Here is a 13,386-nt window from a genome sequence, read left to right as displayed (position 1 = left end):
GGAAACCGACGGTCTGATCCCTATCCCATTCTCGCTATGGGTATAGAAACTTTAACCGTTTTCACCAGCCTTGCCTGTAACCGGTGAGCCCCGACAGTCTCTCCCGGTTAGGTGTGGACTGTCATCCACGCACCATGTGCTGCCTTACAACTAGCGGCAGTCGGCACATCGACTAGACGAAACCACGGTAGAATGTAAACTCATTCTTCATTAGACACGGGGGCCTTCAGTACTTCTCCCCAGCACTATATTAAGTCTTTAACGTGCCCTCGGAACCTTGCGGTCCCACCGTCGCCTGTTGAGGTCAAGGGATTGGAGAGCCTACCTCCTAACCTCAACCTATCATTAAATGGTTGAATGCACTGATTCTTCAGACAGTACATTCTCCTGGACTCTGGTCCAGTTGTTCCTGCATAATTTGTACTAACTCCATCTAATATTAAAGTGATCTTTCCCACTTTATTGATATTTTACTCTTCTAATTCCTTTTGTATTTCATCAATCAATCGTTCCATTTTGTTACTCACTTACCACAGCTTTTCACCTTTTTCCATATAACTCTTATATTGTCCTAGTACTAAATCTCCTATTTTAAGTTCTTTACTGCATACTGCAATTACCTCTTACTTTGCTCCAGATTTGTCTGACTATAATTTCCAACGTTTGTGATTTATTAAAGACACATCTCTTAATTTACTGTGACTCCCTCAGAGTGCTCTAATTAACTTGTTCTTTTGTTTAAGCATGTTCCAATATATTTTGCCATGATTCGATAATCATGAAAATATCCCAAAACTGTAAAGTATAAAAGACAACCACAGAACTATTTTTCTTTAAATAGACATTTTTCCAAAATAAACTGACAATATTTGCGATCTGCTTACTCTATAATTTTGTTAGTAGACTTTTGAAAGCATATTTGCTAAATCTAACATTAGTTTTAGGGGAAGAGTTTGTTATTAAGTTTCAAAATAGGCATAGAAGCAAGTTTTTAGCTCTTTTTTTTTTTTTTTTAACTCCCACACCAAACTATAATCTGTGTTGTATCATGTCCTTGTGTCAAGTTCAAAAGGTGGCTACTGTTTTTCCTTGTACGTGATACTCCTCTGGTATTTCCAGTATCTCCAATATTCACCAACACCTAATGTAATGTCTCTGTACATTTCGAATGTCTCTTTTTGTTTTCCCATCACTTCAAGTGTCCTTCAAATGTCTTTTTCTGCCATAGCTTTGAATCTTTGCAGTCAATAATATCTTCAGGCTTACCTCATGCCCACTAGACTCCTCCCCTCTCCGGTGACCCTTTTTCACTGGGTCACCGGTACCTTCGCGTCTCCGCTGTGCCCCCTCAAGGACAGCATGATATGGGACGTTGAGACGAAGGTTTTCTGAGAGGCCGCGGACGGGATTATGCAAGATGATGTAACTGTCAGACTGTAGTTCGACATCGTCCTTCGAGCTGCACCTGTGTGTTGGCAAAAACCTGTCGACCTGCTGGAACTTATGGGCCTCAATTGGAGATCAATGACCCCCCGGACCCCTCTCGAATTCAACGCAGGCACGTTAGAACGGGTGCCGATGCACTGGCAACAGGCTTGTCCACTGGCAAACACCTGTTTGCCCCTCTGCCATCAGTGGTGACTGCGGTCTCCTGTAGCAACTGGATCAAACTGTCTGGGACACATGGACTTCTCACAAAACATGGGAATTCATAGATGAAGAGATTCCTCCACTGTTTTTTCACTGGACAACCATGCGGTCGTCAGTTTTAGTGTGGGATTTTTGTGTGAGCTTTTTTGATTACTTCATTCCCTCCTTTGAAAGACAAAACACCCTCTCCTTCTTTTCCCAATTATTCTGGATCAAATATGCTTCCCTCAGGCAACATTAATTAGTATTTGTTCAAATCGTTTCAGTCACAAATATTGCCACTCCACCTTTTACTCCAGACCTTTACTAAAATGTTAGAATTTATCAGTATTCTCTCTACTGAAAGTATGTTTTACACTGTACTTTTTCACATAAAAATAAAACACAAACTGTGGATATCATTGTGTCAGTTACGTCAGAGCGGTTTGTTCAGAAGAAAACTGATACTAGTGTAATATATTGTATCAGAAATGTGTCATTTTACACAACACACAATATTCTACAATCAGTAGTACATATAAACTGTTATTGTCAATTTTTTTTAAAAGGGTGTAAATTTGGTCAACACATGTACCCTCTGTGTACATGCTCAAATAATGTATAATCGTGATCTCTGTTAAAAGCTGTAGCAAATGTAAACAAAAGGTATTAAGCTCTTTTGCCAAGGATAGGAGGTTTTAAAGCTCCACTTAAGTCCTTAGCCTAAAAACACACTCTATTTTAGAAACATATAATCTAATCAATAAGTAGTTAAAATCAAGAATCAAAGCTCCTTTTTCCAGAACTAAGACACTTGTCTGGGACTACACTAAGCCCCTCTGGTTACTTTCAATATACTCAAATATTCTAATTTTTGCAACAATTTGAAAGTCTGGTTGATACATTACTCCTTCCAGACCGAACCTGTCCTTGTTAAGCTGGCACAAGACCCTCAGGCCATACTGACAATCTATGAAATAAACAGATTAATTGTTAACACAACAAACAACAATGTTAGTCAAACATACTTAACATACTAACCTAAAGATACTAAGTTACCTCATTAAACTAAGAACTGTTAAAAGAAAGTCACTCTATCATCATGAACTGTCATTTAGTAATGGGACGAACTTCATATTTTGACCGCCAGGGGAGCCAGTCTGACAGTATCAAACTTCACTCCCACTAAAGGTAAAATACTACCATGCCGTCCAATAAATCACTCCCGTCGGCAACACGTCACCACGTACTGATCACGTGGTGTTCAGTGCGTCCAGTGGGGCAACCTTCTTATTTCTCTTCTAAAATACTTAAGCTAAAAACGTATTTCAACTTATTCTTAGCATCGGTGGTATATCACAAAAATCGGGTATAATTACACATCTGTAGCTTCAAATCATACACATTTGTGTCATTAAAATAGTAACATAGACCGATTAACTGTTCATAAATTGTCATTCAAATTCAGGTTTAATCTATTTAAAAATCACTACTTTGCTTTTAACATATCAATAGGTTACTAAAGGGTGTATTAACTCATCTCATCCACCAGTGGGCAATGTCCATCACTTGAAAGGGACAAAAATAGGCTCGAATGGTCGTAAGGCATGCCCCATTAAACAATCACGGATATTAAACAATTTTAATTTCTAGTAAGATTTAAACATTTTAGCACCACTTTTTGTACACCATTCAGACATTATGGGAAAAATATCTTATGTGTGTACTTAAGCAGGCAATCATTCTCATCTATTCTAAAATAGTTAGTTTTAAATTGGACGCATCACTTCTTCCCACCGCCCAGTGAGTCAAAATGCAACACATCTGTGAATTGAACCACACAGATGTAAAACACTTAGCCCAGCCAAACAAAGCAACCATGAATAAGCCCAAACATGGTATTACAGAGTATCATAGCCAACATGATCAAACCCTGGATGCCTCTGGAGGCACACAACAGAGTCCTTTCCTCTGGAACCAGCCAGAATGAGGGACCCTGGGAACGCGTACCCCAAGGTTCTGCGTGTGCACTGAAAAGGACCCTAATTTAACACAAAAGACAATGTTCTCCATAGCACACATGTAAACGACCAATCCATTATTAATACGGGCGTGTATAAAGCACACAAGCAGGCCAAATTCAAATTCTATGTAACCAAACATCAAACCTCCCTAGACACAATACCTTAACTACCCTAACTGGAGCATCAACAGTGATTCTAGCCAATTTAACCTATCCCTCACAATAAAAGCCCACTCCTTTTTCAAATACATAAAAACATCCATTCTATAAGCACTCATACCATACAATCCACTTGAAACAAACAACCAACCTCCCTCACCAACAGGGCACATACACGCACACACGCACACACACACACACACACACACACACTGAAACCCACAAAATAAGCATGGCCCTCTGCAAAAAGCCCTTGAAAGCAGGACATTAAAAAATTCCTGCATTTTACAACCGAAAGCTTTTACAATAGTCAAAACTCATTGTGTTTGTTCAAAATAACAAGACAAAATAACAAAACCAAAGAAACAAACAAACATCCACACACGACAAGCAATAGCCATCAACAAGACAAAAGGGAGAAGGCTCTTCAACACGGCTCTTCTTACTGGATCTCAACAAAGGAACAGCCCGTTCAACAAATATCCTAAAACCATGAAAATAAACATTCTACTTGTGCTACTGCACAACCCAAACCAAGTTTAACTCTTCTCACAATGACCACTTAGCGACTACAAAGACAAAACAACGGTAAAACATATCAACAAAATTAAAACACTGCTCTACACTTAACGTACCAAACTATATAACAATATTACTGTTCCAGAGAACTTTCAAAAACAACAGAAACCTGATCCATGGTTCCTTAAAAAGACAAGTCTTCCTATAAATAGAAAGCAAGCAAAAAACACTCGAAAACAAAAACAGCGCTTATACCCAGTCAAAAGAAGCCTTTCCCACACACAAGAGAACGTGTGCCTTTGTACAACTACAGGGTAGCCTATAAAGTAAAATCTTTTTAAATGTGGAAATAAAAATAAATACTTTACTCCCTAATAAGGATCTTATTCCATCCAGGCAAAAGGAATCCCATACAAGCAAAAGGCGTTTAAAGAAGAGAATATTACGAAATGCAATATATATAAGAAAAGTAGCCTTTAAAGATATAAAAGCCAAAACTTCACAACTGCGTCTCGCCGGATATCACGTAGCAACGCGGAAGTCAAGACGTGTAGAAGAAAACTACATTTCCTGCCCAAAAAACTACAACATACGCGCGGACAATAAAACAAAGACGGGACTTTGCGAAAATGCCTTCCCCTCTAAAATAAACAGCTCGACACAATAGGCCAAGATAAAATGCAATTAAAACAAAGTCCAAACAAACGTTCTTAAAGATTATATATACCACTCCCCTCTTAAAAACATTATGCCCATAATGTTTTAATAACCGAGACATCTAAGCCATAAACAAACTCATGTAAAAATTAAAAAGCACAACCTAGGCCACCGTGTACCTCAGCAGCCTAAAACAGCAACAATACAAAAATTCAAACAATACAAGACTATCCAACGCAAATCCCCCCGTGCCCACAGGCACGCATATAAAGAGAGAAAATAAGATCACATGACACAGCTTGTAGACACACAACAAACACCATTATCCGAGACGCAGTAAAAAGCATGTCCCTGAACAACACACACACAGTAGGCCACAAACAACGACAAAAACTACCGCTCCACCTGGAACAGGTGACAACACAGTCCAACACACAACAAACAAACAGCGGGATCCCAAGTGCCACCAGCCAGCGTCGGCCTGGTACCTTTACTCACCAAAATAGACATTCTTACCGAACCGGATTTCCACCTCTGGGAATATCCGGGGCGCTTGCGTGTAAAACAGCGAGCAAAACTGATTACCAATAGCAAGAATCTATCTAAGACTTTCTTAACCAGTCTACGGCCTGAAGAAGACTCCAACATCCAGACGACTGAGCCGCATTCAGTCTCCCGAGCGAACGGGGATGAAAAACATCTTAAACACCCACAAACTGATTAAAAGGTCCCAATTAGATCATGGCCTGAGAAAGATTCTATAAAATCCTGTCGACCGGACCGCATCCGGTCTCCCGAACGAACGCTAGTTCGCCCGGGGATGATAAAAATCCTAAACAGCCATAAAATAAGTAAACGTGACGATTAGTCCATGGCGTAACAACATTCTATAACATCCTGTCGACTGGCCCGCAACCAGTCTCCCGAACGAACGCTAGTTAGTCCGGGGATGATAAAAATCTTAAACAGCCATGAAATAAACAAAACGTTTACAACAAGTCAAATATGCATACACATTATCTGACTTGCAAGTTTAATCAATCCATGGTTACTACACCATAAAGAAATTAAACCGGAGACGATGGAACACACAATTCAACGCTTTTTGTGTTAAAGTGCGCGTCCCATCTATACGTGTTATAAAAAAACACTATGACCACTCAAAGTCTCAGCACGCAACCTTAACCACCCGGAGGCAACAGTCGTTTCCGCCGGAACCAAACGGGCAAAAGAGGAGGTTCTTTTTAACAAACGGCTATAAACACGGACAAACTGTATCATTAAAAGCACACATACCTTTCAACGAAACATTTTGTACGATGTCCCTTGTTTTCGTAGCCGCAACGAGACTAGCTGGTTCGCCAATAAATGTGGTAAATGGACCATAAAAGAACGGCGGAAATACGAGTCCATATCCGGGAGGCGGGGAATAAGTTCAGCGTTCAGAGACCAGAGCTTTTCTTTCTCAAGCAATTCCATTTTATTGTCAAGAGTTCTCGGCAAATCCATACATACAAGTCAATCGTCGTACAGCTCCCTTTGTTCATAGAAATCGGCTTCATTGAACGTGACGTCTGTGTGTACCCAAAACACAGAGTCCTGCTCACTCGTAATGCAGGCCATTATATAGCAAGACAGTTAACACAAATAGCCTCTGCAGTCTGTGACTGTCAATCACATGCGTGGGCCCGCCCCTGCTTGGTCAATACAATGCATTTAGGATCTGCCTTGATTTGTGCACATAAAAGTATTCTCTTAAACCTTATCTATAGAACGGTACTTTTCCATACACTCACGTTATAACATTATTTTTTTATATTTAAGTTTTATTCCACAGTTTGCAATGACACATCACATGTTTACATATGTGAACACATAGCTCATGATATATAATATAATACATAGTTCATTCTATATGTGATTACATAGATCATGTCTTTGCGTAGTAACAATTACCGGTAGGTTTACCAGTGGTTTGAGGGTTAGTGCTTTCCTGTGGTTTTTCTATTTTTTCAAAGAAAATGTACCCTTCAGCTATCCTCCTACTTCCTAGTACCCCTCCCCTACCTCCCCACCCACCTGTCCACCCCTTAAAATTAAAAGAGGGGGAGGGGAAAACTAGAAGAAAAAGCATTGAGAACAGAAGAAAGGAAAAGAAGAGAAAAAAAGAAAGAAAAGAAAAGAGAAAGAAGAGAGATAACAGAAAAGAGTGAAAACAGCATATTGACTCATCCTCAAATGTTGCATGCGCCTCGTGTGTTGCAGGTACCTCACAATCCACACCCCCAGATTTCAAATGGTCCATCTAATCAAGTGGAATGTTCTGTAATGCATCAAAATGAGAGATGAGAGGCTGCCATTGTTTGTAAAAGTTTTCAACCGAGCCGCGAACAGCGAATTTAATCTTTTCAAGTTTCAGGAATGACATTAAATCCCGCAGCCAGGATGCGTTTGAAGGGGGTAGCTGGTTTTTCCATAGGAGGAGGATTCGACGGCGAGCAATTAAAGAAGCAAATGAAACTATATTCTTTTGTCTGGTGTTCATTCGGGTCCCCTCTTCTGGGACGCCAAAGATAGAAATGTAAGGTGATGGATCCACATTCATTGCTAATATTTCGGAAATACTATCAAAGAAAGATTTCCAGTATTCCGTCAGCCTTGGGCATGACCAGAACATGTGAGTCAGATCGGATGGTGCCTGAGAACATCTGTCACATGCATCAGAAAGATCTGGGTATATTCTCGATAGTCTAGCTTTGCTATAGTGTATCCTGTGAAGTACCTTGAATTGAATGAGACATAGTCTCGCACAAGAGGAGGCTGAGTTAATAGTTTTTAACGCGGTGTCCCAAAATGTATCTGACAGAGTGATACCCAGTTCGGATTCCCACCCCGCTTTGATCTTAATCAAAGCGGGAGGGGTCGGTGTCGATAAGAGATCGTATAAAAAAGATATGTGGCCTTTTGACAATTGAGTAGCTGGTAGAATATGGTCTGTGCCCGAGGCCGGTGGAATCTGTGGAAATAATAAAGTATTGTGTCTAGCAAAGTTACGAAATTGAAAATATCTGAATAAATCAGAGTGTTGAAGGTTAAATGTGGAGCGTAGCTGTGTGAAACTGGCAAATGTGTTGTCCATATAGAAGTCTCCTAGGCAAGACAGCCCTTGTAAAGCCCAGCTGGAGAATCTGCCATCGTTTTTTCCGGGTTGAAATTGTTGGTTGTTGCATAGCGGTGTGGCTAGAGATAGAGAGGTCCAGCCAAAGTGTTGTCTAATTTGTTGCCAGATTTTTAAAGTTGAAATAACAAAAGGGTTAGAAGAGTGCTGCCTAGGTTTGAGTGGAAGTTTACTGCATACTAAAGCTTTTAAGGACGAGGAATGACAGGAGTTAGATTCTAGTTGAAGCCAGCTATCCTCTGTATTTGAGATCCAAAGTACGATCTTGTACATATTTGCTGCCCAATAGTAAGACTGAAAATTTGGTAAACCGAGTCCCCCCTTTGATCTCTCCCTCTGAAGTAGAGGTTTACATATTCTTGGATTCTTCCCGCTCCATATAAAGTTCATAATTAATGAGTCTAATTGTCGAAAAAACTGTTTAGGTAAAAAAATGGGTAAGCACTGAAACAAATACAGGTATCTGGGGAGTATATTCATCTTGATCGATTGCACTCGGCTTGCAAGGGAAAGAGGTAAGGTGTTCCATCGGTGTAAGTCAGTTTTTACTTTTGTTGTTAGAACCGTAAAGTTTTCCTCACAGAGAGAGGGGATAGAGTTAGTGATAATAATTCCTAAATATTTGAACTTGCTAGATAAGTTAAAAGGAATTATGGATTGGGGTATTACTTTGGCCGGTTGGTTAACAGGAAAGCATTCGCTTTTCTGTACGTTCAGCTTGTACCCGGAGAAACTGCCAAATAGTTGGAGAATACTTAAGATCTGTGGAATGCATCTTATTGGGTCCGAAACAAAAAGGAGCAGGTCATCTGCGTACAGGGATACTTTGTGTTCAATTCCGTCTCTTTTAATACCTGTAAACAGCTTGTTAGCCTTAAGAGCAAGTGCTAGAGGTTCGATGACTATTGCGAAGAGGAGGGGAGAGATCGGACATCCTTGTCTTGTGCCACGTGATAGTGGAAAAAAGTCAGATTGTTGGTTATTGGTGGACACTCGTGCCTGCGGGAAAGTATAGATTAACCGTATCCAGGAAATAAATCTCTCGCCAAATCCAAACTTTTTTAAAGTGAAAAATAAGTGACCCCATTCAACTCGGTCGAAAGCTTTCTCGGCGTCGAGTGCAATAACTACCTCAGGACTGGCCAGCGAAGTCGAGGAGTGAATAATATTAAGAACCCTTCGTATGTTTGTAAATGATTGTCGGTTTTTTATAAATCCTGTTTGGTCATCAGAGATTATGGATGGTACTATGGTCTCAAGTCTACTAGCCAAGGTTTTTGCAAGTATCTTTTCATCCACATTAAGAAGGGAAATGGGGCGATAAGAACTACATAAATTTGGATCTTTGTCCTTCTTAAGGATAAGTGATATAGAGGCTTGAGTAAGGGTTGGTGGTAGTCTACCTTGCTGAAAGGAGTCTTCAAACATTTCTAAAAGCAAAGGCGCCAGTTGGTTAAAAAACTTCTTATAGAACTCAGCAGGGTAGCCATCTATTCCTGGCGATTTTCCACTTTGCATTGAATTAATAGAGTTGGTTATCTCACCAAGTTGCAGTGGTGTCTCTAATGTGTTGTGATGTTCTGGGGTTAATCTAGGAGCATTAAGTCCGTTAAAGAAATTTGACATGTCCGCCTCATTATTTGATGAGTCTGATCTATATAATTCTGAATAGTAGTCTTTGAAGGTTTCGTTAATTTCGGGGAGGTCAGTTGTTATTGAGCCTGCTTTATTCATAATTTGAGGGATTTGGCGCGATGCCATCTTGCTTTTCAGCTGGTGTGCGAGAAGGCGTCCTGCTTTATCTCCATGTTCATATATTGTTCCCTGAGCTCTTAGCAACATTTTTTCTGCATCCCTAGTGGACAAGAGATTGAACTCGGTCTGGAGGCTGAGTCTTTCCTTGGCCAGTTCCGGGGATAGTGAGGTAAAACACTGACGATCTAGGTCAGATATAGCTACCATTAATTCCTGCTTACGTTTTTTCTGTTTCCTATTGGTGTGGGCAGTATAAGAGATGATCTCACCCCTAAGGAACACCTTAAGGGTTTCCCATAGCAAGGACGGGCTAGTATCTTCATTTGTGTTGGTCTCCACAAAAAGGTCTATGGATCGAACGATGAGATTACAGAATGTGTTGTCAGATAGAAGTGTGGAGTCCAATTTCCAGGAGTAGGTTGCTTTATGTTGTGCTGCGAAATTTAAATTGAGTATGACGGGGGAGTGGTCAGAGTTAACTATAGGAGAGTATTCAGTTGAAATGACGGACGAAAGAAGTGTTTTATCTATAAAAAAATAATCTATACGAGAGTACGTTTTGTGGACATGCGAGTAGAAAGAGTATTGCCTGTCATTTGGGTGAGTAACTCTCCATGGGTCAGTACAGCCACACTGGTCCAAGAAGGTAGATAAGGCCAAAGACATTTTGGAAAGTGTAACTGTTCTGGGATTCGATCTGTCCAGTCTGGGATCCATCACACAGTTAATATCACCACCAAATATTAATTTATGAGTTTGTAAATCAGGAAGTGATGATATTAATTTCTTCATGAAATCTAAATCATCCCAATTTGGGGCATAAACACTAACAAGAACCACCGGAGTATGACAGAGAGATCCTGTTACAATAATATAGCGTCCATTAGGATCAGAGATGGTGTTGGAAAGAATAAAATTTACTTTTTTATTAATAAGGATGGCTGCACCTCTCGTTTTGAAGTTAAATCGAGAGTGGAAAATATGACCTATCCAGGGCCTACCAAGTCTTTGGTGGTCTATTGTGCGCAGGTGTGTTTCCTGTAAAAATGTAATGTCAGTGTTTAAGTGTTTTAGGTGGGAGAACACTCTAGCCCGTTTCACCTGACCGTTCAGACCCCCTACATTCCATGAAATAATTTTGGTGGAGCTTCCCACTATCACCGGTCTATTTGGATTGTTTACGATTACCATCTAATCTTGTTGAGGTAATAACTGTACAGGATGGACCAATCCACCTGGGTGTGTGTGTTGTTTAGGAGGACTATGCAACAGCACGGCGTGAAGTAGCAACCAAGAGAGGAATGAGTCATATGCTAGTTTAAGTAAGAAGTAAGAGAGAAGAAACAAAAGAAAAGAGAGAGAAAAATAAAATAAAAAAATGTAGACCCCCCACCCCCGTCCGAGACTGCCCTCCCACTTCCCACCCCATTCCCCCCCCACCCCCAGTGCACCCCAAGTACCTATGCTCATCCTCCCACCCTGATGAACTGCAGGTAAAAACCACTTACTAACTTCCAGGGTACCCGAGTGAAAGCACCAACCCCTCGCACATTGAGCATTGATGAGCTTACATATAAATAATACACACCTGAACCAAAGTACACACAAATATCAACTTGAGCCTACTGTAGCAAGTTGACTCAATGTTCTGCTATATTTATAGAGGGAAAAGAAAAGAAAAAAGAAAAAAAAGAAAAAAAAAGAAAGGAGAAAAAAAAAAAAAAAAAAAAAAAAAAAAAAAAAAAAAAAAAGCAAAATAAATAGATAATAATAATAATAATAAAAAAATATATATATCAAAAATTGGAAGTAAATATATGCACCGGGACTGCAGATCTATTGTGCGGCGCATGGATGTTGAAAGAAGGTGTATCAACCAGTATTTGTACAGGTAGCTTCTAATTAGTATAAGAGTATCAAAGGTGTAAGCAGAGCATTTGAATGAAAAGGGGCACCAGAAAAAAAAAAAAAAGAAAAAAAAAGCAATTTAGTTTATATGTAACGTTATTATGTAATTTTTTTTTTTTTTTTTTTTTCTTTATCAAGTATGCGTCAATTGACATCTGAAAAATAAGTAATAGTAGTAATGCATTATAGTGACACTGATGATGGTAAAAAAAAAGATAATGGTTCTGTCTAATCAATCTAGTAGCAGTTCATAGAAAATCAGTATCATGTGCGACCTGACTTACAGTTTTTAACTTTGAAATGTTACACTCTATCCTACCAGAAAAAAAGTATGAGATACAGATCATGCACCGCACAGCAGTCCCGCGCCCCCAAACCAGTTAGTACTCAGTATCTTTCAAACAGTTTAAAAAATAAAAATAGAAAGAGAAACAAATAAATAAACCAGTATCCAACAGGATCATTAAACCCGTGATCTTGAGTTTACAACAACCCATTGGGTGCTGGACAACGGTCCAAAACCGTAGGTACGCGCCCCATCCTGCCATGGCATAAAGCTATGCTGTCCAGTATCATGTGATCGTCTACAGAGTTGAGCTCACGGCTACATGTCATGCAAATACATGGCATGTCATTTGCATGGTCAAGATAGCTGGTAATAAGCACCAAACCCATTAGACTGAAAGATCAAGAAATTAAGGATAACGCTGAGTGAAAATCAGCTGCACAGCGCTGTAGGCATTGAGTCAGAGGTATCACAGATAATCATGTTCGTCTCCAAATTCCCTCTGAATAGAATAGTAGCAACCAGGGTGAGGTAGGGCAGCTTATCTCAAACCAGGTCATTTAAGCATCAAAACATTGTATAATTTCTCACGTATCATCTAGGAGAGTAGTTCTAGCCACTGCCTATAGTGTAAATACATCATAGAGATTACGGTATTCTATAGAGAAAGAATTATACAGGCCACTATATATTTTTAAGAAGAAATGTAGAAATAGAAACATGTTGTATGCGCTGTGCAATTGTCTCACCCTATAATTTAATTAGTCATCGATTTCATGTATGGGATGAAAAAAGAAGACCACAGCAAAAAACAAGTAGGAGGGAAAAAAAAGAAAGAGGAGAGAGAGCGGAGAGGGAGAAAAAAAAGACAGTCTACTAGATCCCTTCCATAGTCAAAGTAAAAAAGTTTTATTATTCAACATTTTATTAGCTTTGAAATAAGTCTAAACAGTAACATGTCTGACGTGGTATAAATGATTTACATGATCAAAATGACTTAAAAGAAACGCATCATTAATCTCGGATTTAAGAGACAGAATGATCATGTTATCCCACTATAAAGGGTTTTTCCCTCGGCCCTATTTTACTAAAACTTAGTCCTATATTTATCTGTGAATTTAGAGAAGATTAGTAAGCATTTAAGTTTGTTCCACCCAAGTGGAGAGCAGTTGTCAGTCTATTGGCCCTATTGCCTAGTTTAGACTGCGCTTAGCTCAGCTTGATTCCACGTTTAGACTCACATCCAAGACACAGGACAGAACAGCTGAAGGT

General features: G+C 39.6%; 1 protein-coding gene across 1 annotated transcript in view; it reads right to left on the bottom strand.

Annotated features, from left to right (window-relative positions):
- The window catches only part of LOC311057769 (nicotinamide N-methyltransferase-like), a 344,908-nt gene that overhangs the window by 269,750 nt on the left and 61,772 nt on the right, over positions 1-13,386 (bottom strand). The gene's annotated exons all lie outside the window — the stretch shown is intronic.

This window comes from Gymnoscopelus microlampas (assembly GCF_963454915.1).
Source record: "Gymnoscopelus microlampas genome assembly, chromosome: 12".
NCBI classification, from domain to species: Eukaryota; Metazoa; Chordata; class Actinopteri; order Myctophiformes; family Myctophidae; genus Gymnoscopelus; species Gymnoscopelus microlampas.
This window is presented reverse-complemented; position numbering and strand designations above follow the sequence as displayed.